At 50.2% G+C, this 25,275-nt stretch overlaps 1 protein-coding gene across 3 annotated transcripts in view; it reads right to left on the bottom strand.

Annotated features, from left to right (window-relative positions):
* The window catches only part of ME2 (malic enzyme 2), a 173,108-nt gene that overhangs the window by 86,365 nt on the left and 61,468 nt on the right, over window positions 1-25,275 (bottom strand). The window contains exon 1 of one of the 3 annotated variants that reach the window (XM_063960188.1): window positions 9,948-10,116. The exons of the other annotated variants lie outside the window; for them this stretch is intronic. The gene's annotated coding sequence lies outside the window, so the exon portion shown is untranslated. Of the gene's footprint in view, window positions 1-9,947; window positions 10,117-25,275 lie in introns of those variants that run through there. 3 annotated transcript variants of the gene reach the window in all.

A 25,275-nucleotide genomic window follows, 5' to 3' on the forward strand; every position in this document is an offset into this window, starting at 1 on the left:
CTTCCTCAGAGCCATTACAGGCGGCACGTGGCACTCTGAACAGTGTATACTGAGACATCAAGAGATGTGGGTATGGCCGAGTCACTCTCACCTGCACCCATTAGGAACTAAGGGTGCCGTACTAAGCAGTGATAAAAGTGGAGAAATGAGCCAGTGGAGAAGTTGCCCAAGGCAACCAATCAGCTGCTCTGTATACTTTTATAGTATACAAATTATAAATGTTAGGTCAATGGTGATTGGTTGCCATGGGCAACTTCTCCACTTTTATCACTGCTTTGTACATGTCCCCCTAAAACCACAGATCGTATATTTGCACAACCATTTTTGTTTTTCCGATACGAGAACCAGGTACTGTACAGGGAGCGCGTGTTAGGCTTCAAAACCCAAAGACACCTGGCTAAACAAATTCGAATTTCAAAATAGTTTGACATTCAGTAACTAGAACTGGGGGTAATTCAGACAGGATCGCTGCAGCGGCCGCACTGCGCGTGCGCACCCCGGGAACCCAGTGATTGACAGACAGAGGCGGTTGCGGGAGGGGTCATGCCAATGGCGTTAGAACGCCATTAGCGGGGCGCGGTCTGAACAACACAGGCGTGTTCGTAACGTTACGGGGGCGGGTTGCGGTGGCTGCGTGACGTCACACACAGCCGTGGGAAACCGGGACGCGGCGGTCAGCACCCTGGCAGCGCGCAGGAGCTGCGCTGGCAGGGAGTTACTCAGCGGGTGCAAAAGCACTGCAGCTGTGCGATGGCGGACTAGCCCTGTGCTGGGCGTCTACCCCGCATGTCAGAGAAACGGATCGTAGATGTACTAAATTTAGCACATCTACGATCAGGATCTGAATTAGGACCAGTGTCCAGATCATACTGGAGGGAACTTAGGATTCCTGTACGTGTCTCCTTAAGTTAAACGCAAACCAATGGAGAAGGCAGCGTGTCATAAACAGCCATAGCGACTGCAGCTCCTCAGAAGGTGAGTGCCAGCATCAGTGGGTATGGAGTAATTGAACAGAATTGGGGCCATTTTTGCACCGGTTAACATGCATTTTACTTACCAGCATGTGAGAGGCCATGGGATATACAGGGGCCTACACTCTGTAAAGTCAATTATGGACTTACACTTTTACAGAAGAGGGGTGTGAACGTCACCATTGGCTTGTATTATTGTTTAACTATTAAAAATGGATCGGGCGTCTGCTAGGCCGCCTCAGCTGCCCACGCTCTGCCCTGTCGTGCCCCAGTCCTCTTCTCTGGGTGTTCTGGCCAGTCGCTGCAGCGGCAGCCGTGATGTCATTACTATCAGCGGTCAGTTTTATTATATAGATGCATGCATACAAAAGAAGTAGAACCATATACTGTACAAATAAACCTCATGTATGTACAATTGGCACACTATTAAAGCGAAACAGTCATCAGTGCCATATCTAGGGGTCAGGTCGTCGCTGGCAAAGTGAAGGAATGGACCAGCTAAAACTTCTACTTCGCCAATCATGAGGTCCCCTGCATGGCCGCCCGTCGCTGCACTACGATCGCCTCTGCCTGATTGACAGGCAGAGGCGGTCGATGGATGGGAGGGGACGAAATGGCGGCGTTTGACCGCCGTTTCATGGGCGCGGTCCGGCCAACGCAGGCGTGGTCGGACCGTGCAGGGAATGGCCCGCAGCGGCTGCGCGACGTCACACGCAGCCACTGTGGGCCGGGGAGCGAAGAGTAGCTCCCGGCCAGCACGCTAAAGCTGCGCTGGCCGAGAGCTACTCTTGAAGTGCAAAGGCATCACCGCTGTGCGATGCCTTTGCACTTCTGCAGGGGGGGGCACTGACATGCAAGGCGGCCTAGCCCTGTGCTGGGCATCCTGCCGCATGTCCGAGTTCCTGATCGTAGCTGTGCTAAAATTTAGCACAGCTATGATCAACTCGGAATGACCCCCAATGCCTTATAAACCGGCGACATTATCCCTGAGAAGGCAGAATATCACTACTTGTGTGACAGGAAATCAGCACTATGTGATACGTACCAGCAGCCAGCTTCCAGCAGTGATATGCACGTGTGCAGGAAGCACTGCCATGGAATATGCACCGCTGTTATCTTCTAATTATATGGCACCACGAGGGTTAGGAGTGTCGTACATAAAGTGTTATACAAGTACTGAGAAATGGGACAGGACAGAGTGCGAGTGCGGATGAAAGGGTTGCTGAAAAGGGATGAGGACATGTTACCGGCAGTCAAAAAGCCGACTGCTTAAAATGCCGACACGCATGATCCCAACATACAGGATCTATTCCCACTCATGTTTGTCCACGACACCCATACAGTGGAAATGGAACCTGTGGTGAGCGCAGCAAGCCACCGTGCCCGTAGCATGGCGAGAGCAGCGAGCCCGCAAGGGGCTCTGTTGTGCTCCCCACCCTATCGGCATTCCGTCAGCAGGGCTCCTACCGTCGGCATGCTGATCGCCGGGACCCCTACCGCCGGTCACGGACCTGGTAACCGGGCAGTATAAATGGGCGATTCGGGTCCCGGTACAAGCATAAGGAGTGGCGGATCACCGGCGCTTGGAGATAATGTCATCTCCAAGCGCAGGCAGAACAGATACACTGCACACAGGTACAGTGTGAAAGAGGCTGACCTGGGAATAACCTGGATCGCAGCTGCAGTGTGGTCAGGGTTGGAACTGGGTCAGACCCAGGATTTGAATGGAAAAGGGGTGTTAGGGTGACCGGACAGGAAAATGAGGCAGACAGCGGCATTACGAACAGACGTAGAGCTGTGAGGTGGGCGTTCATCAGGCCAGCAAGGAATATAATTGCAGTAATCTATGCAAGAGATAAAGACACGGACAAGGGGCATATTAATTATCACATTTTAGGCTCAACAATTATAATTTAAGGTTAGCCTGGATGTATAAAGTAAAATCCCATACAGGGACAGGGGCTCCGAACAGGTTCTGTTCCTGCTATGTGTTAAAAGTGAGGTGATAATAAGATTTTACTTACCGGTAAATCTATTTCTCGTAGTCCGTAGAGGATGCTGGGGACTCCGTAAGGACCATGGGGAATAGACGGGCTCCGCAGGAGATAGGGCACTTTAAGAAAGCTTTGGATTCTGGGTGTGCACTGGCTCCTCCCTCTATGTCCCTCCTCCAGACCTCAGTTAGAGAAACTGTACCCAGAGGAGATTAACAGTACGAGGAAAGGATTTTGTAAATCTAAGGGCAAGATTCATACCAGCCACACCAATCACACCGTATAACTTGTGATAAACTACCCAGTTAACAGTATGAACAATAACATAGCCTCGGTTCAAACCCGATCAACTATAACATAACCCTTATGTAAGCAATAACTATATACAAGTCTTGCAGAAGAAGTCCGCACTTGGGACGGGCGCCCAGCATCCTCTACGGACTACGAGAAATAGATTTACCGGTAAGTAAAATCTTTTTTTCTCTAACGTCCTAGAGGATGCTGGGGACTCCGTAAGGACCATGGGGATTATACCAAAGCTCCCAAAGGGGCGGGAGAGTGCGGATGACTCTGCAGCACCGATTGAGCAAACAGGAGGTCCTCCTCAGCCAGGGTATCAAACTTATAGAACTCTGCAAAGGTGTTTGACCCCGACCAAGTAGCAGCTCGGCACAGTTGTAGTGCCGAGACCCCTCGGGCAGCCGCCCAAGAAGAGCCCACCTTCCTAGTGGAATGGGCCATAACCGATTTAGGCAATGGCAATCCTGCCGAAGAATGAGCCTGCTGAATCGTGTTACAGATCCAGCGAGCAATAGTCTGCTTTGAAGCAGGAGCGCCAACCTTGTTGGCCGCATACAGAACAAACAGAGCTTCGGTCTTCCTGATCCTAGCCGTTCTGGTCACATAAATCTTCAAAAGCCCTGACCACATCCAGGGACTCGGAATCCTCCAAGTCCCGTGTAGCCACAGGCACGACAATAGGTTGGTTCACATGAAAAGATGAGACCACCTTGGGCAGAAATTGAGGACGAGTCCTCAACTCTGTCCTATCCACGTGAAAAATCAGGTATGGGCTTTTATATGATAAAGCCGCCAATTCCGAAACCCGCCTTGCAGAAGCTAAGGCCAACAACATGACCACTTTCCAAGTGAGGTATTTCAACTCCACTGTTTTGAGTGGTTCAAACCAAGGTGACTTGAGGAAACTTAATACCACGTTAAAGTCCCAAGGCGCCACCCGGAGGTACAAAGGGAGGCTGAAAATGCAGCACGCCCTTCACAAAAGTCTGTACTTCAGGAAGAGAAGCCAATTCTCTTTGAAAGAAAATGGATAAGGCCGAAATTTGAACCTTTATGGACCCTAATTTTAGGCCCAAATTCACTCCCGTTTGAAGGAAGTGAAGCAGACGGCCCAACTGGAACTCCTCCGTAGGAGCATCTCTGCCCTCACACCAAGAAACATTTTCGCCATATACGGTGATAATGTTTCGACGTCACGTCCTTCCTAGCCTTGATCAGGGTAGGAATGACCTCCTCCGGAATCCCTTTTTCCGCTAGGATCCGGCGTTCAACCGCCATGCCGTCAAACACAGCCGTGGTAAGTCTTGGAACAGACAGGTCCCCTGCTGCAGCAGGTCCTGCCTTAGAGGAAGAGGCCACGGATCTTCTGTGAGCAACTCTTGCAGATCCGGATACCAAGTCCTCCTTGGCCAATCTGGAACAATGAGGATTGTTCTGACCCTTCTTATTCTTATTATCCTCAACACCTTGGGTATGAGAGGTAGAGGAGGAAACACATAGACCGATCTGAACACCCAAGGTGTCACCAGAGCGTCTACCGCAACCGCCTGAGGGTCTCTTGACCTGGCGCAATACCTCTTTAGCTTTTTGTTGAGGCGGGACGCCATCATGTCCATCTGAGGCAGTCACCACCGATCCGTGATCTGTGTGAAGACTTCTTGATGAAGTCCCCACTCTCCCGGATGCAGGTCATGCCTGCTGAGGAAGTCTGCCTCCCAGTTGTCCACCCCCGGGATGAACACTGCTGATAGTGCGCTTACATGGCCTTCCGCCCAGCGTAGAATCCTGGTCGCCTCTGCCATGGCCACTCTGCTCCTTGTGCCGCCTTGGCGGTTTTCATGAGCCACTGCCGTGACATTCTCTGACTGAATCAGAACCGGTTTGTTCCGAAGCTATTCCTCCGCTTGGCGTAGGGCGTTATATATGGCCCTCAACTCCAGGACATTGATGTGGAGACCAGTCTCTAGGCTTGACCAGAGACCCTGGAAATTTCTTCCTAGTGCGACAGCTCCCCAACCTCGGAGGCTCGCATCCGTGGTCACCAGGACCCAGTCCTGAATGCCGAACCTGCGACCCTCCAGGAGGTGAGCACTGCGCAGCCACCACAGGAGAGACACCCCCCTGGCCCTGGGAGACAGGGTGATCCGTTTTTGCATGTGAGGATGAGACCCGGACCATTTGTCCAGTAAGTCCCATTGAAAGGTCCTTGCTTGGAACCCGTCGAAGGGGATGGCCTCATATGAAGCCACCATCTTCCCCAGAACCCTCGTGCAATGATGCACTGAAACCTTTTTTGGCTTCAATAGGTTCCTGACCAGAGCTACGAGCTCCTGAGCCTTCTCCACTGAAAGAAAACTCTTTTTCGGTCTGTGTCTAGAATCAGGCCCAAAAAGGTCAGACGCGTTGCAGGGACTAGCTGGGATTTCGGTAAATTGAGAATCCAGACGTGCCTCTGCAACGTCTTCACGGACAGAGACACGCTGTCCAGCAACTTCTCCCGAGATCTCGCCTTTATGAGGAGATCGTCCAAGTACGGGATAATTGTGACGTCCTGCCTGCGCAGGAGCACCATCATTTCCGCCATTACCTTGGTGAAAATTCTCGGGGCCGTGGAAAGACCAAACGGCAACGTCTGAAATTGGTAGTGACAGTCCTGTACTGCAAATCTCAGGAACGCCTGGTAAGGAGGGAAAATCGGAACATGAAGGTACGCATCCTTTATGTCCAGGGACACCATCCAATCCCCTCCCTCCAGGCTGGCGATGACCACTCTGAGCGATACCATTTTGAACTTGAACCTCTTCAAGTACAGGTTCAGGGATTTCAGATTTAAAATGGGTCTGACCGAACCGTCTGGTTTCGGTACCACAAACAGGGATGAATAATAACCCTCTCCTTGCTGGAGATGAGGAACTTCGACTATCACCTGTTGAATGTACAATTTGTGAATTGCAGCCAACACCACCTCCCTCTCCGACAGGGAAGCCGGCAGAGCCGATTTGAAAAACCGTCGAGGAGGCATGTCTTCGAATTCCAGTCTGTATCCCTGGGAAACAATCTCTATTGCCCAGGGATCCACCTGTGAGAGAACCCAGACGTGGCTGAAAAGACAAAGACATGCCCAGACTTGATCTGACCCCGACCCCCCCCCCCCCCCGGAAAGCCCCAGCATCATGCGGTGGACTTTGCGGAAGTAGGGGAGGACTTCTGCTCTTGGGAACTAGCAGAGTGCAGCTTTTTTCCCTTGCCTTTACCCCTGGCAACAAAGGACGATCCTCGTACCTTCTTGCTTTTATTAGAACAAAAGGACTGCATTTGATAATGTGGTACCTTCTTAGCATGCTGCGGGGGAACATAAGGTAAAAAATTCGATTTACCGGCCGTAGCAGTAGAGACAAGGTCCGAGAGGCCTTCTCCAAACAACTCCTCCCCCTTGTAAGGCAATGACTCCATATGCCGCTTTGAGTCGGCGTCTCCCGTCGACTGTCGTGTCCACAAGAGTCGCCTAGCAGAAATAGACAAAGCGTTTATTCTGGAGCTTAGTAAACAAATGTCTCTCTGAGCATCCCTCATATACAAGGCAGCATCTCTGATATGCTCAATGGTCATTAGACCGGTATCCCTATCTAAGGTGTCAATCTCCGTAGATAAGGAGTCTGCCCATGCCACGACAGCACTACAAACCCAGGCCGACGCCATGGCTGGTCTAACGATAGTTCCTGAATGTGTGTAAATGTGCTTCATGGTAATTTCCTGCTTGCGATCAGCAGGATCCTTGAGGGAAGCAGTATCCGGAGAAGGCAGTGCCACCTTCTTGGATAAGCGTGTCAGCGCCTTGTCTACTTTAGGCGAAGATTCCCATCGTATCCTATCCGTCTGGGGAAAAGGATACGCCATAAGAATCCTTTTGGGAACATGTGGTCTCCTATCCGGAGACTCCCAAGCCTTTTCGCACAATTCGCTTAGCTCAAATGAGGACGGAAACGTGACCTCAGGCTTTTTCCCTTTATACATGTGAACCCTCGTGTCAGGGACAGGGGGTTCCTCAGTGATATGCAAAACCTCTTATGGCAATAATCATGTATCGAATACCCTTTGCCACCTTCGGCTGTAATTTTGCATCCTCATAGTCGACACTAGTCAGTATCTGTGTCGGTATCTGTGTCAGCGACCTGGGATATGAGGCGCTTTTGAGACCCTGAAGGTCCTGGCACCACAGGGACAGCACGGTCTGGCTACCTGACTGATCCCTAGCCTCAGCCTTGTCTAACCTTTTATGCAGGAGATTCACATTTGCATTTAAGACATTCAGCATATCCACCCAGTCCGGTGGCGGCGTTGCCGACGGCGACCTAACATTCAAACACTCCCCCTCCACATTAAGCGAGCCTTCCTCGTCAAACATGTCGACACACACGTACCGACACACTTCACACACACAGGGAAACTCTTTTCTGAAGACAGAATCCCCTTGAAGGCCCCTTGGAGAGACAGAGAGAGAGTATGCCAGCACACACCCCAGCGCAATGACCCTGGAGACCAACACAAAATGTTTTTCCCCAGCAGCGCTGTATAATATCTTATCCGCCAATTATGTGCCCCCCCCCCCCCCCCTCTCTTTTAAACACCCCTTCACCGTGTGTAAGCAGGGGAGAGTCCGGGGAGCTTCCTCTCAGCGTTCTGTGGAGAGAAAAATGGCGCTGGTGAGTGCTGAGGGAGAAGCCCCGCCCCCTCGGCGGCTGGCTTCGGTCCCGCTCAAATATGTGTAAAAATGGCGGGGGCTCTTTTATATACATGTACAGTGCCCAGCTGTACATGTATATATCTTTTTGCCATGTTTTGAGGTGTTATTATTGCTGCCAAGGGCGCCCACCCTGCGCCCTGCACCCATACAGTGACCGGAGTGTGTGAGGTGTGTGGAGCAATGACGCACAGCTGCGGTGCTGTGCGTTACCTCAGTGAAGCCGCTGAAGGCTTCTGCCGCCTGAGACGTCTTCTTGCTTCTGTTCTTCTGGCTCTGTGAGGAGAACGGCGGCGTGGCTCCGGGGGTGGACGCCCAGGACGAACCTGTGTTCACCCCCTCTGGAGCTAATGGTGTCCAGTAGCTGAGGAAGCAGAGCCTATCATTTAAGTAGGTCTGCTCCTCTCTCCCCAGTCCCTCGATGCAGGGAGCCTGTTGCCAGCAGTCCTCCCTGTAAAAATAGAAAAATCCAAACAAAAATGCTTTCTAATGCAAAGAACTCAGGAGAGCTCCCTGCAGTGCGCCCATCTTCCTCTGGGCACAGTGTAAAACTGAGGTCTGGAGAAGGGACAGAGGGAGGAGCCAGTGCACACCCAGAATCCAAAGCTTTCTTAAAGTGCCCTATCTCCTGCGGAGCCCGTCTATTCCCCATGGTCCTTACGGAGTCCCCAACATCCTCTAGGACGTTAGAGAAAATGAATATGGTCACTTCTAATTCGGGACCCCTACCGTGCAGGGTCGGTAGAATGACCACACATTTGCGGGCACCTACTGCCGGGGGAGAATATTGAAGATGGCGTTAGCTAATGGGCACAAGCTCTGCTTGGTAAATTCAGCAATAGGCAGTCTCCATAGAAACCTGTGTGGCCTTAAGGATGGAAAGGGCCGGATCCTGGAGATATTATGGTGGTGGAAGCAGTAGGGTTGGCAGAGAGAGTGGGGAAGGGAGAGATCAGAGTCAGGGGTGACACCCAGGAGACAGCGTGCATGGGGGACAGATAAAAGGGCGAGGTTGTCACAGAGACAGGGTAAGGCCGTACAATACTAGTACTGAGGATCAGCTGTCACCTGTGGCTCATAGTATCAAATACTTGTAACAATACAGGTTGTGTGTTTGTCAGTCTTGTGTCACACTACGGCAGAGCCGGCCTTAGGCATAGGGCATTTGGTATGCTTAGGGGCACCAGCAGCTTCTGCTGATTAAAATGATATGCAGCATGCCTATATTCTGTGTGTATTTCTGGAAATCACTGTAATGTAGCATTTCATATGCAGATACAGCCGCAGTGGCACACAGTATATAGGCATGCTGCATATCATTTTAATCAGTAGAAGTTGCTTGTGCAGCCTAGCCACATAGTAATGCAAATAAGATCCATTTTCATAAACAAAAGGCGCCTGACGTTAGCAGAGCTGCCAGGTGACTCATGTCAGACATCTCCTGCAGAACTAGCGGCGGTGCTAGCCAAAATCTTGCCTAGGGCATCATATTGGTTAGGCCCGGCTCTGCACTATGGAGTATGTTGGTGCTTCATGATTGAAGATAATGATAGTTTGCAGACAGTGTTACTTCCAGTATCACCCAGTGTACAGATAGAGATATATATATATATATATATATATATATATATATATATATATATATATATATATATATATCTATCTAAGTAACAACAGATAAACACAAACAGATGGGGGATTGGCTGAAGGGCTCCAGCTGGAAGGCATCCATGACTCCCCTGCTCATGTGGAAGTGCAGTGTATACTGAGACTTGTAGTTCCACCAGAGCTGGTAGGAGAGACAGTGTAACTCAGCGGTATAAGCATCAGGTGTGCACTGAGGTCGCTGATCTGCCAGCACTTCCTGCGTTCCAGCCCTGGGGACCCTGCGCGCAGATCCGGGGGGCGCCCAGTGACACAGCACATAGCGGGGGCTCTCACCTGCACTGCTCCGGTGTCACAGCGGGGGGACGCGTCCTGCAGGGGGCACGGAGCGGCTGGAAGGGAATGGACGCTGCAGCTACCCAATTCCAGTCTGTACCAGCAGCCGGAGCGAGCTACAGCGAGATGAAGCAAGAGAGGAAAGGGGAGGGAGCAGCACAGGGACCAATCGCCGGCCGCTGATACATGAGAGGCTGCACTTCCCACCGGCCGCCAGTAGTGTGCGCTGCGGAGCATCACTGCTGGTACACTGTAACTGCCTGGTGCTGAGTATACTATTGCTGCCTGCTGATTAGGGCCCTCATTCCGAGTTGTTCGCTCGCAAGGCGATTATAGCAGAGTTACACACGCTAAGCCGCCGCCTACTGGGAGTGAATCTAAACATCTTAAATGTGCGACCGATGTATTCGCAATATTGCGATCAAAACCGAGTTAGCAGTTTCTGAGTAACTCCAGACTTACTCTGCCTGTGCGATCAATTCAGTGCTTTTCGGTCCCGGCTGACGTCATAAACACACCCAGCGTCCGCCCAAGCACTCCCACCGTTTCTCCAGACACGCCTGCGTTTTTTCCGGAAACGGTAGCGTTTCCTGCCACACGCCCCTAAAACGCCGTACATCCGCCCAGTAACACCCATTTCCTGTCAATCACAATGCGTTCTCCGGAGCGACGAAAAAGCCGTGAGTAAAATTACTTTCTTCTTAGTAAAGTTACTTGACGCATGCGCAGTGCGAACATTACGCATGCGCACTAAGAGAATTCTCACTGCGATGCGATGAAAAATACCGAGCGAACAACTCGGAATGAGGGCCTATATGCGATTACTGCCTGCTGATTATATGCGATTACTGCCTGGTGCTGATACATTATAACTGCCTGGTGTTGATACATTATAACTGCCTGGTGCTGATACATTATAACTGCCTGGCGCTGATACACTATAACTGCCTGGTGATTATATACGATTACTGCCTGGCGCTAATACACTGTAACTGCCTGGCGCTGATACACTGTAACTGCTTGGTGCTGATACACTGTAACTGCTTGGTGCTGATACACTATAACTGCCTGGCGCTGATACACTATAACTGCCTGGCGCTGATACACTGTAACTGCCTGGCGCTGATACACTGTAACTCCCTGGCACTGATACACACTAAAAGCCTGGCCCTGATACACTATAACTGCCTGGCCCTGATACACTGTAACTGCCTGGTGCTGATACACTATAACTGCCTGGCGCTGATACACTATAACTGCCTGGCGCTGATACGCTCTAACTGCCTGGCCCTGATACACTGTAACTGCTTGGTGCTGATACACTATAACTGCCTGGTGTTGATACACTCTAACTGCCTGGCACTGATACACTCTAACTGCCTGGTGCTGATACACTCTAACTGCCTGGTGCTGATACACTATAACTGCCTGGCGCTGATACACTCTAACTGCCTAGCGCTGATACACTGTAACTGCCTGGCACTGATACACACTAAAAGCCTGGCGCTAATACACAGTAACTGCCTGGCGCTGATACACTATAACTGCCTGGTGCTGATACACTCTAACTGCCTGGCACTGATACACTCTAACTGCCTGGTGCTGATACACTATAACTGCCTGGTGCTGATACACTATAACTGCCTGGCGCTGATACACTATAACTGCCTGGCGCTGATACACTGTAACTGCCTGGCACTGATACACACTAAAAGCCTGGCGCTGATACACAGTAACTGCCTGGCGCTGATACACTATAACTGCCTGGTGCTGATACACTGTAACTGCCTGGCCCTGATACACTGTAACTGCTTGGTGCTGATACACTATAACTGCCTGGCGCTGATACACTATAACTGCCTGGTGCTGATACACTCTAACTGCCTGGCACTGATACACTCTAACTGCCTGGTGCTGATACACTATAACTGCCTGGTGCTGATACACTATAACTGCCTGGCGCTGATACACTATAACTGCCTGGCGCTGATACACTGTAACTGCCTGGCACTGATACACACTAAAAGCCTGGCGCTGATACACAGTAACTGCCTGGCGCTGATACACTATAACTGCCTGGCACTGATACACACTAAAAGCCTGGCGCTGATACACAGTAACTGCCTGGCGCTGATACACTATAACTGCCTGGCGCTGATACACAGTAACTGCCTGGCGCTGATACACTGTAACTGCCTGGCACTGATACACACTAAAAGCCTGGCGCTGATACACAGTAACTGCCTGGCGCTGATACACTATAACTGCCTGGCGCTGATACACTATAACTGCCTGGCGCTGATACACTGTAACTGCCTGGCCCTGATACACTGTAACTGCCTGGCCCTGATACACTCTAGCTGCCTGGTGCTGATACACTATAACTGCCTGGCGCTGATACACTCTAACTGCCTGGCACTGATACACTCTAACTGCCTGGTGCTGATACACTATAACTGCCTGGTGCTGATACACTATAACTGCCTGGTGCTGATACACTATAACTGCCTGGCGCTGATACACTATAACTGCCTGGCACTGATACACTGTAACTGCCTGGCACTGATACACACTAAAAGCCTGGCGCTGATACACAGTAACTGCCTGGCGCTGATACACTATAACTGCCTGGCGCTGATACACTGTAACTGCCTGGCCCTGATACACTGTAACTGCCTGGCCCTGATACACTCTAGCTGCCTGGCGCTGATACACTATAACTGCCTGGCGCTGATACACTCTAACTGCCTGGCACTGATACACTCTAACTGCCTGGTGCTGATACACTATAACTGCCTGGTGCTGATACACTATAACTGCCTGGCGCTGATACACTGTAACTGCCTTGCGCTGATGCACTGTAACTGCCTGGCGCTGATACACAGTAACTGCCTGGCGCTGATACACTGTAACTGCCTGGCGCTGATACACTGTAACTGCCTGGCGCTGATACACTGTAACTGCCTGGCCCTGATGCACTGTAACTGCCTGGCGCTGATACACAGTAACTGCTTGACGCTGATACACTGTAACTGCCTGGCGCTGATACACTGTAACTGCCTGGCCCTCATACACTGTAACTGCCTGGCCCTAATACACTGTAACTGCCTGGCGCTGATACACTGTAACTGCCTGGCGCTGGTACACTCTAACTGCCTGGCGCTGATACACTATAACTGCCTGGCGCTGATACACTCTAACTGCCTGGCCCTGATACACTGTAACTGCTTGGTGCTGATACACTATAACTGCCTGGCGCTGATACACTCTAACTGCCTGGCACTGATACACTCTAACTGCCTGGTGCTGATACACTATAACTGCCTGGTGCTGATACACTATAACTGCCTGGCGCTGATACACTGTAAGTGCCTGGCGCTATTACACTGTAACTGCCTGGCACTGATACACACTAAAAGCCTGGCGCTGATACACAGTAACTGCCTGGCGCTGATACACTATAACTGCCTGGCGCTGATACACTGTAACTGCCTGGCCCTGATACACTGTAACTGCCTGGCCCTGATACACTGTAACTGCTTGGTGCTGATACACTATAACTGCCTGGCGCTGATACACTATAACTGCCTGGTGCTGATACACTCTAACTGCCTGGCACTGATACACTCTAACTGCCTGGTGCTGATACACTATAACTGCCTGGTGCTGATACGCTATAACTGCCTGGCGCTGATACACTATAACTGCCTGGCGCTGATACACTGTAACTGCCTGGCACTGATACACACTAAAAGCCTGGCGCTAATACACTGTAACTGCCTGGCGCTGATACACTATAACTGCCTGACGCTGATACACTATAACTGCCTGGCGCTGATACACTGTAACTGCCTGGCCCTGATACACTGTAACTGCCTGGCCCTGATACACTGTAACTGCCTGGCCCTGATACACTCTAGCTGCCTGGTGCTGATACACTATAACTGCCTGGCGCTGATACACTCTAAGTGCCTGGCACTGATACACTCTAACTGCCTGGCACTGATACACTCTAAATGCCTGGTGCTGATACACTATAACTGCCTGGTGCTGATACACTATAACTGCCTGGCGCTGATACACTGTAACTGCCTGGCGCTGATACACTGTAACTGCCTGGCACTGATACACACTAAAAGCCTGGCGCTGATACACAGTAACTGCCTGGCGCTGATACACTATAACTGCCTGGCGCTGATACACTGTAACTGCCTGGCCCTGATACACTGTAACTGCCTGGCCCTGATACACTGTAACTGCTTGGTGCTGATACACTATAACTGCCTGGCGCTGATACACTATAACTGTCTTGTTATACGCTATAACTGCCTGGTGCTGATACACTTTAACTGCCTGGTGCTAATACACTATAACTGCCTGGTGCTGATACACTGTAATTGCCTTGTTATACACTGTAACTGCCAGGTGCTAATACACTATAACTGCCTGGCACTGATACACTCTAACTGCCTGGTGCTGATACACTATAACTGCCTGGTGCTGATACACTATAACTGCCTGGCGCTGATACACTGTAACTGCCTGGCACTGATACACACTAAAAGCCTGGCGCTGATACACAGTAACTGCCTGGCGCTGATACACTATAACTGCCTGGCGCTGATACACTATAACTGCCTAGCGCTGATACACTGTAACTGCCTGGCCCTGATACACTGTAACTGCCTGGCCCTGATACACTGTAACTGCTTGGTGCTGATACATTATAACTGCCTGGCGCTGATACACTGTAACTGCCTGGCGCTGATACACTATAACTGTCTTGTTATACGCTATAACTGCCTGGTGCTGATACACTTTAACTGCCTGGTGCTAATACACTATAACTGCCTGGTGCTGATACACTGTAATTGCCTTGTTATACACTGTAACTGCCAGGTGCTAATACACTATAACTGCCTGGCGCTAATACACTATAACTGCCTTGTTATACACTGTAACGTCCTGGCGCTGATACACGATAACTGCCTGGTGCTGATACACTGTAACTGCATGGTGCTGATACACTATAACTGCCTGGCGCTGATACACTATAACTGCCTGGCGCTGATACACTGTAACTGCCTGTCCCTGATACACTGTAACTGCCTGGCGCTGATACACTATAACTGCCTGGCGCTGATACACTATAACTGTCTTGTTATACGCTATAACTGCCTGGTGCTGATACACTTTAACTGCCTGGTGCTAATACACTATAACTGCCTGGTGCTGATACACTATAACTGCCTGGTGCTGATACACTCTAACTGCCTGGTGCTGATACACGATAACTGCCTTGTTATACGCTATAACTGCCTGGTGCTGTTACACTTTAACTGTCTGGTGCTAATACACTATAACTGCCTGGTGCTGATACACTATAATCGCCTTGTTATACACTGTAACTGCCAGGTGCTTATACACTATAACTGCCTGGCGCTAATACACAATAACTGCTTTGTTATACACTGTAACGTCCTGGCGCTGATACACGATAACTGCCTGGTGCTGATACACTGTAACTGCATGGTGCTGATACACTATAACTGCCTGGCGCTGATACACTATAACTGCCTGGCGCTGATACACTGTAACTGCCTGGCGCTGATACACTGTAACTGCCTCGTGCTGATACACTATAACTGCTTGTTTCTGATACACTATAACATCTTGGTGCTGATACATTATAACTGCCTGGTGCTGATAAACTGTAATTGCCTGGCGCTGATACACTATAACTGTCTTGTTATACGCTTTAACTGCCTGGTGCTGATACACTTTAACTGCCTGGTGCTAATACACTATAACTGCCTGGTGCTGATACACTATAACTGCCTTGCTATATACTGTAACTGCCTGGTGCTGATACACTATAACTGCCTGTTGCTGATACACTATAACTGCCTGGTGCTGATACACTGTAACTGCCTGGTGCTGATACACTGTAACTGCCTGGTGCTGATATACTGTAACTGCCTGGTGCTGATACACTATAACTGCCTTGTTATACGCTATAACTGCCTGGTGCTGATACACTGTAACTGCCTGGTGCTAATACACTATAACTGCCTGGTGCTAATACACTATAACTGCCTTGTTATACACTGTAACTGCAGGTGCTTATACACTATAACTGCATGGCGCTGATACACTATAACTGCCTTGTTATACACTGTGACGTCCTGGCGCTGATACACGATAACTGCCTGGTGCTGATACACTGTAACTGCATGGTGCTGATACACTATAACTGCCTGGCGCTGATAGACTATAACTGCCTGGTGCTGATACACTGTAACTGCCGGGCGCTGATACACTGTAACTGCCTGGCGCTGATACACTATAACTGCCTGGTGCTCATACACTATAACTGCCTGGCGCTGATACACTGTAATTGCCTGGCGCTGATACACTATAACTGTCTTGTTATACACTATAACTGCCTGGTGCTAATACACTTTAACTGCCTGGTGCTAATACACTATAACTGCCTGGTGCTGATACACTATAACTGCCTGGTGCTAATACACTGTAACTGACTGGTGCTGATACACAGTAACTGTCTGGTGCTGATACACTATAACTGCCTGGTGCTGATATACTGTAACTGCCTGGTGCTGATACACTATAACTGCCTTGTTATACGCTATAACTGCCTGGTACTGATACACTGTAACTGCCTGGTGCTAATACACTATAACTGCCTGGCGCTGACACACTATAACTGCCTTGTTATACACTGTAACTGCCTGGTGCTTATACACTATAACTGCCTGGCGCTGATACACTGTAACTGCCTTGTTATACACTGTAACGTCCTGGTGCTGATACACTCTAACTGTCTGGCGCTGATACACTATAACTGCCTGGTGCTGATACACTGTAACTGCCTGGTGCTGATACACTGTAACTGCCTGGCGCTAATACACTATAACTGCCTGGCGCTGATACACTATAACTGCCTGGTGCTGATACACTGTATCTGCCTGGCGCTAATACACTATAACTGCCTGGCGCTGATACACTATAACTGCCTGGTGCTGATACACTGTAACTGCCTGGCGCTGATACACTATAACTGCCTGGTGCTGATACACTGTAACTGCCTGGCGCTGATACACTGTAACTGCCTGGCGCTGATACACTGTAACTGCCTGGCGCTGATACACTGTAACTGCCTGGCGCTGATACACTATAACTGCCTGGCGCTGATACACTATAACTGCCCAGTGCTGATACACTGTAACTGCCCGGTGGTAATACAGTATAACTGCCCGGTGCTAATACACTATAACTGCCTGGTGCTGATACACAGTAACTGCCTGGTTATACACTGTAACTGCATGGCTCTGATTTAGTGTTATTGCCTGGTGCTGAAATATAGTAACTGCCTGGTGATGATACACTGTAAATGCTTGGTGCTGAAACATAGTAACTGCCTGGTGATGATACACTGTAACTGCCTGGTGTTGATACATTACTTATGTATCTGCCTGGTGCTAATACTATGTTACTGCCTGGAGGCTGGTGCTGATAATACTGTAGAGTCACTGCCTGGTGCTGATACACTGTTACTGCCTGGTGCTGATATACTGTAGAGTCACTGCCTGGTGCTCATACAGTAATGCTGTATCTACCTGGTGCTGAATACTCACTACAAAAAGTTATTTGGATGAATGAGTGGAAACAGTGGGGGATTTACACTAATACCCCTTTCAGACCGCTTTTCTGGGTCGCACATGGGTTTTGTACACGGGTCTGGTGCAACCTGGCGGAAACCCCTTTCAGACTGGTGGCCTTATTACTGGCTTGGTGACGTCACCGCCGACGCATCCTGTGGCAGTACTTGAACATCAGATGATCTGCAAGCGCTGCCTCTTCCTATGGTGTGAACGGGGCCCGAGTCGCACCCTGCTTACCAGTTCACACTGCACCATGAGCCGGGTTGAACCCGTGCTTGCAACCAGAGTTGAAATACATGTTGACATATCATATCCAACCCGTAGATAGCCAGTGTGCATATAGGAGGCTACTGTCCACAGATCTTCAGAAGATAATTAGTAACTGTCCTGTTAATAAGTGTGACGCAGTAATGACACAGACACTTTCACAGATAACAGCTTGATAATTGTCCACAATTTCATGGCAGAAAGTGAGCGACATGCTTTATATGGCTTCATGCTGTATGCTTTGCTGATGGTCCTCTTTTTCTGTGTCAATAGAGAACCATTATTCTCTGTACTTTTATCATTTCAGAATCCAAGTATGTGCCATTGTTCTGTGTCCCCCAAGTGTCAGTGTGCCATTGTCGATGTCAAAGTCATATAGGAGGGGACTCAGAGGGGCAGCCCTGTCTGACACCCAAACCTACCGCAAAAGCTGGACCTATCCAACCATTGATCAGAGGGAACCAAAAGTGTTCCTGTACATAGTACGCAACCAACCAATCAACCACCCTCACTCGGAGGCCATACCATTCCAGCAGAGCCCACAGGTAATCATGATTAACCCTATCAAAGGCCTTTGATTGATCCAATGCCAGAAGATACTTTCCCGACTTGTCAGCAAGACACCGCTCAACGGCCTCCCGGATGCCAAGGACATCACTAAATGTGCTCCGACCCTTGACAGTACAATGCTGAGAAGAGGAAAGCAACAGCCCGGAAACTTCCATCAGCCTATTAAAGATGACCTTTGCCAGAATCTTCCTATCTGTATTCAGAAGAGCGATGGGGCGCCAATTCTCAATACGGGATGGATCTTTACCCTTAGAAAGCAAAATAAGTGCAGATGACCTCATGGTGGGAGGGATCAAACCCTCACCCAGGCTTTTATTAAAGACTTCTGTGAGACAAGGGGCCAAAATATCGCTAAAAGCCTTAAAGAACTCTGAGGTTAACCCATCTGAACCTGGGGACTTTTTGACCGACAAAGAATCAATGGCAATACTCACCTCATCCACCGTTATGTCACTCCCCAAATCATCAAATCGGTATGCAACCAAGGAAGCATACTGGTCATACTGATACTCCTTCATCTGAGCTTTCACCCGGGAGATCTCCCCACCATCTCCCTGCTCAGAGATCAGGAAAGCCAATTTCTTTCTCAAAGTCTGATAGGTATTAAGGTTGAATTAAGGTTCAAAAAGGGTTGAGATTACCTAAAGGATAAAAAAAAAGGGGCAGACTAGATGGGCCAAGTGGTTCTTATCTGCTGTCAAATTCTATGTTTTTAAGTGACAGCACGCCATTGTTCTGTGTCGCCCAAGTGTCAGCATACCATTGTTCTGTGTCCCCCAATATCAGCGCACCATTGTTCTGTGTTCCCCAAGTGTCAGTACGCCATTGTTCTGTGTCCCCCATGCCTCATCATGCCATTGTTCTGTGTTCCCCAAATGTTAGTGGGCCATTGTTCTGTTCCTCAAAGTGTCAGTGCGCCATTGTTCTGTTCCTCCAAGTGTCAGTGCGCCATTGTTCTGTTCCTCCAAGTGTCAGTGTGCTATTGTTCTGGGTCCGTCAATCTCAACATGCTGTTGTTCAGGGTCTCTAAAGAGACCTTCCCAAATTGATTGTATTGCACGTCAGTAGCCCTCATACAAAGGTAACACTGGATTTCAACCAACAGGCTGCATACCTCTAATCTAGACTACAGTAGTCATAATCCATAGAGAGGTACAGATTAGCAATCTGACAGTTCTTGTATTTGCCATAATTGTCAGAGCATCTCAGAGTGCTTTCTTGCTTGGTTTGACTCCAAACTTTTTTGTTTTTTTGATCAGGCTATTTAATCTCAATGAAACCTTTAGGACTGCTATCAATACAGAGCCATCTTTTCGTATGGGCTCAATGGGCTCTTGCCCAAGGGCCCCAGAAGTATAAGAGCCCTAGGCTAATAGCTGAGGGTCCCTTCTTTCCAGGATTACCAGATTTATGAAAATCGGCCCTGGGAAACTGGAGATATCCGACTTTAAAGCAGTGGTCCCCATCCAAGCCTGTTAGTTGCTCTTCCCAGCCAGATATCGTAGGTTCTGTCTGACAGAGAGTTTTTCCGAGGATACACTCCAAATTCTGGGACTCTCCCCTTTCGGTGGACATTGGCATCTTGTCTCTACTATGCCCAGAACTAGAGATATCAGCCTTCCAGCAGCTGGCCCCTGCTCCAGCTCCACACGCCTGGTATGCATTTATATTTTCATTGGAGGATTGCTCTAGTTCCTGAACTCTGATCTACAAGTCCCCAGCACCTCCTGAATGGTGGGACTCTTTAGTTTTTTATCCTAATCTAAGAAATCTCTTTCCAAGAACCTGAGATATCTGCAGTCAAGCAAGCTGCCCTCCTACCAGAAAATGATAAATATTAAGCCCACACAACCATCCACTCCTCCCCTACGTATTAAATACCCCTACCATCCTGGAAGTCATGTACCAGGGCCCCTTCATTCTGCCCAATGCCCCCTTCTACAGTTTAGTGTTCTCCCTACCGCCCCATCTGTGCAGTAAAGGAGTAATTAGCAGAAATTACTGCTCCAGGTCCTACATGCTTAGCGGAAGATAGAACACCCCCTACCACCCATGGAACATCAAAGCTGACGCTGATAGCACACCCCACCCCTACCGCTGGAGGATGGGTAGGGGCCCCAGTGTGTTGCTGTGCCCAGTGGCCTACACTGCTGTTAAGACGGCCCTGTATCAATAAATTGCCTTTCTGCATCTGTTACCCACCACTGTACTAGAGAGAATCAAAGTTCCACCTTGCTGCTCAGGTGCTCCACCCCAGAGCTCTTGAGATGGCGATAGTGATAGGTTAGCGCAGTACTGCCTTTGAACTTGTTGAGTTGGTGATGTCAACAGGGCCGGTGCAAAGTCTCTCTGCACCCTAGGCAAAGCTTCAGCCTAGCGCCCCCTAACCAGCAAACCCCCCACTAACACCACCTCTCGGAGGGGAGATGCAGGTGGCTACTAGGTGGGCTGGGGTGATTTTCATCATTATACATATACGGGGTACGCGCACGAGTAAGGCGCCACAGTGAGGAAGGCGCTGGTAGCCAGCACCATGCACACTCCGTCACGCCGCACTCAGGTTGAAGCTGCTGTCTGACTCCTCCTGCCCGGGTGCCCGCTCGCCCACCCGCGCTGTCAGTGACTCTTTCCTCCTGCGGGGCGTGGACTGCGGCCATACTACGCTGGCCGCCCAAGTCCGCGCCTCTGTCCGTCAGAGGCTGCCTGAGCTTGAGGAGAAGCTGCTGCTGTAGCGCTGTGCCCCCCTCCCTCCCGAGCTGTCCTCTATGGGGCGTGGGGTGGGCTGCCTGCGGCTTGAGCCAGAGCCCTAGGAAAAGCCTGCCTGCATGCTGACCCTGGGCTCCGCCGCAAGCACCAAGAGACTGACCTGCGCAAAGGTGAGTGCATTTGCCCTGTGACCCCAGCGGCATGTGTGCCCGCACTGCAGCAGGCTGTGTGGGGTGGTGGATGGGCTTGCTGTAGGGGGTTCCAGTGTTGTTGTTTGCGGTGGACGACTGAGGGGCTGAGGCTGCACTGTTTATAACGTGCTCTACCTGGTGCATTGTGTATAACGTGCTCTACGTGGTGCATTGTGTATAACGTGCTCTAACTGGTGCATTGTGTATAACATGCTCTACCTGGTGCAATGTGTATAACGTGCTCTACCTGGTGCATTGTGTATAATGTGCTCTACCTGGTGCATTGTGTATAACGTGCTCTAACTGCTGCATTGTGTATAACGTGCTCTACGTGGTGCATTGTGTATAACGTGCTCTAACTGGTGCATTGTGTATAACGTGCTCTACCTGGTGCAATGTGTATAACGTGCTCTACCTGGTGCATTGTGTATAATGTGCTCTACCTGGTGCATTGTGTATAACGTGCTCTACCTGTTGCATTGTGTATAACGTGCTCTACCTGGTGCAATATGTATAACGTGCTCTATCTGGTGCATTGTGTATAATGTGCTCTACCTGGTGCATTGTGTATAACGTGCTCTACCTGGCGCATTGTGAATAACGTGCTCTACCTGGCGCATTGTGTGTAACGTGCTCTACCTGGCGCATTGTGTATAACGTGCTCTACCTGGTGCAATGTGTATAACGTGCTCTACCTGGCGCACTGTGTATAACGTGCTCTACCTGGCGCAATGTGTATAACGTGCTCTACCTGGCGCAATGTGTATAACGTGCTCTACCTGGCGCAATGTGTATAACGTGCTCTACTTGGCGCAATGTGTATAACGTGCTCTACCTGGCGCATTGTGTATAACCTGCTCTACCTGGCGCAATGTGTATAACGTGCTCTACCTGGCGCACTGTGTATAACGTGCTCTACCTGGCGCAATGTGTGTAAGTGCTCTACCTGGCGCAATGTGTATGACGTTCTCTACCTGGCGCAATGTGTATAATGTGCTCTACCTGGTGTAAAGTGTGTAAGTGCTCTACCTGGTGCAAAGTGTAGAATGTGCTATATCTGGCGCAATATGTATAACGTGCTCTATCTGGCGCAGTGTGTATAGGAGGTTCTACCTGGCGCAGTGTGTATAGGAGGTTGGTGCAATGTGTATAAGCGGCACTACTGTGTGGTGTAATGGGAATTAACACTATTATGTGGCCACGCTCATTCCCCACAAAGCCCCCCCCCCCCATTTTTGCAGCACGCCTTCTGCGCGCACTATCTGTTCTTTGCAATCTAGGAGGTGGAGCACCAATTCACTTTCTGCCGAAGGGCACTAAAATGTCTAGTTACAGCTCTGGTGCAGGGTGTCCTGCATGCTACACAGCCCAGCAGCATTGTCACCCCCCTCCTCCCCTTGCAACACTTTTGTAGTGTCCAAATCAAGTCTGTATTTTTAGATTTTAATCATTAATAAGATTAATAAGAACCTTCATTCCGATGGGACCCAGAAAAGTACAGGTAGGACCCCAATTTTTAAAAGTGAGGCCTCAGTGCGTCACTGCTCCCTGTCACGCCAGCCTTCCCTGTCACCCACTATCTCCATCACCTCTGCCACCCAGTCACGCACTTTCTCCCTGTCACCGACAATCTCCCTGTACCCCTGGGGGTACTGTTGTGTGGCCACGCCCCTTCCGTGTGAGACCACACCTCTTTTAAAATGTAATCCCATCAAGGGGCGCTAAATTCTAAATTCGCTTACCGAAAAAATTTAGCTCGTGCCGGCCCTGTCCCCACATCCCAAAAGTGATCTATTGTACTGAGATCTGGTGGCTGTGTAGTACACTGAGGGCCTAATTCCACGCGGATCGATATTGCTACTAAATGTGCGATTATTTGTAAACTTGATTGCGAGGAATGGCTCAGGTTGTTGCCGCCTAGAAGTGGAAAAGGACTGCGGTGTCTACAATGCATACTTAGATGCGTATGCATCACAATCCATATGCAAAATCGGGAACATCGAAGGGGTAAAGTTCATCTGCACCAAGCCGAAGCATCCAGAAATCTGCACATGCTGTCACATGCAAGTGATTGCAGATGATGTGAGAGACCCCACCCACCAAATGGCAATGACACACAGCTGCGTTTTTCCTACCACTCCCACAAAATGCCACATTACCACCCCTAAACGCTCACTTCCTGTCAATCACTGTGCGTTTGCTACTCTTTTATATTGCAAATGCACTGCGATCGCATTGCGGTTCTGGTGCATGTGCATTGTCTACGCAGACATACGCAGTCTTTCTATAATCTGCCAAATTGCAAAAAATCTCAATTGCGATCCATGCTGAAGCATGAGATGTCCTGAGCTGTGTAACATCGCATTATCTTGCTGGAAGTGTGGTAGCTGTTGTGCAAATTTCGCCCAGGCGAGATGCTCGCCAGCAATTGAATTCCCCCTGGGTGTCTTACTCCTTACACATTCGGTCACACAGACTGAAGTAACACCAGGGGCATCGGAATGGGGGGGGGGGGGGGGCAAGGGGGCAGTTCGCTCCCCCCAAAACAGGAGAGAGGCGCCATCCATCGCCCCGGACCCGCACGCCAGCGCACCCGCCACCAGCATCTTCAGCGCTGCCCGTGCTGCATTAGCAGCGGTGCGTCCAGCACTGCTACTATTGCTTTGCACAACGGGCAGCACTGAATCTGCCTTCCCCGTGTGTGTGTCCAGCGCTGGCCCGGCGCATACGCGGGCTATGTAGCCGCGTAGAGCGCCGGTCAGTGGAGGGCACCGCTGCTGTCATGTTCACACACTGACTGTACAGCGCGTGCCCGCCCTCCACATCACAGCGAGCAGCTACATGGTGATTGTCCTCCTCCGCCCAGCCCTCCAGGCCGCCTGCCTACCCGGCGGATCCCAGTGTCTTCATGGTGACAGTCCTCCTCTGCTCGGCCCTCCACACCTGTGGCTTGCACAATACGAAGGTTAGGGGGTCAGGTGGAAGGGAACAGGGAGATGACCTCTTGTGGGACACAAATACAAAGAGCTGCAGGAGGGACAGGGGGCAGGGAGCTGGTGCCATGTCAGAGAAGTCTCTCTCTCTCTCCCTCCCCCCCCCCCCCCTTCACACATACACTCTCTCTCTCTCTCCCTCTCTCCTATTTCTCCATTTTCTCTCTCTCTCTATGGGCGGGATGTACTATCCTTCTCCCCCGCGTTAAGTGCCGTTTTCTCTCTGTTCACACTCACCGCTCCGCTGCCTGCCGCTTCCCCTTAGCTCCCCCGTCTGCTTTCTCATTTCCCTCTCCCTCCTCATCACCGCCGCGGCCACTGAGTTCTCCTCTCGCAGCGCTCCCCATTCCGTCCTATCTCTCTCTCTCCCTCTTTCTTTCTCTCTCCTATTTCTTCTCTCTCTCTCTCCCCCTCCTTTCTCTCTCTCTCTCTCTCTCTCTCTCCTATTTCTTCTCTCTCTCTCTCCCCCTCCTTTCTCGCTCTCCTCTCTCCCCCTCCCCTTCCCTCTCCCTCGATTTCTCTCTCTCTCCTATTTCTCCTTTCTCTCTCCCCCTCCTTTCTCTCTCTCTCTCTCCCTCCTTTCTCTCTCTCTCCCTCCTTTCTCTCTCTCTCTCTCTCTCTCTCTCTCTCTCTCTCTCTCTCCCTCCTTTCTTTCTTTCTCCTTTCTTTCTCTCTCCTCTCTCTCCCTCCCCCTCCTTTCTCTCTTTCTCTCTTCCTCTCCCCCTCCCTCTCTCTCTCTCCTATTTCTCCTCTCTCTCTCCCCCATCTTTCTCTCCCCCCTTTCTCTCTCCCCCTCTTTTCTCTCCCCCCCTTTCTCTCTCTATCTCTCCCTCTCTCTCTCTCTCTCTCTCTCTCTCTCTCTCTCTCTCTCCCTCCTTTATCTCTCTCTCTCTCTCTCCTATTTATCCTGTCTCTC

This window comes from Pseudophryne corroboree, chromosome 1 (genome assembly GCF_028390025.1).
Source record: "Pseudophryne corroboree isolate aPseCor3 chromosome 1, aPseCor3.hap2, whole genome shotgun sequence".
NCBI lineage: Eukaryota > Metazoa > Chordata > Amphibia > Anura > Myobatrachidae > Pseudophryne > Pseudophryne corroboree.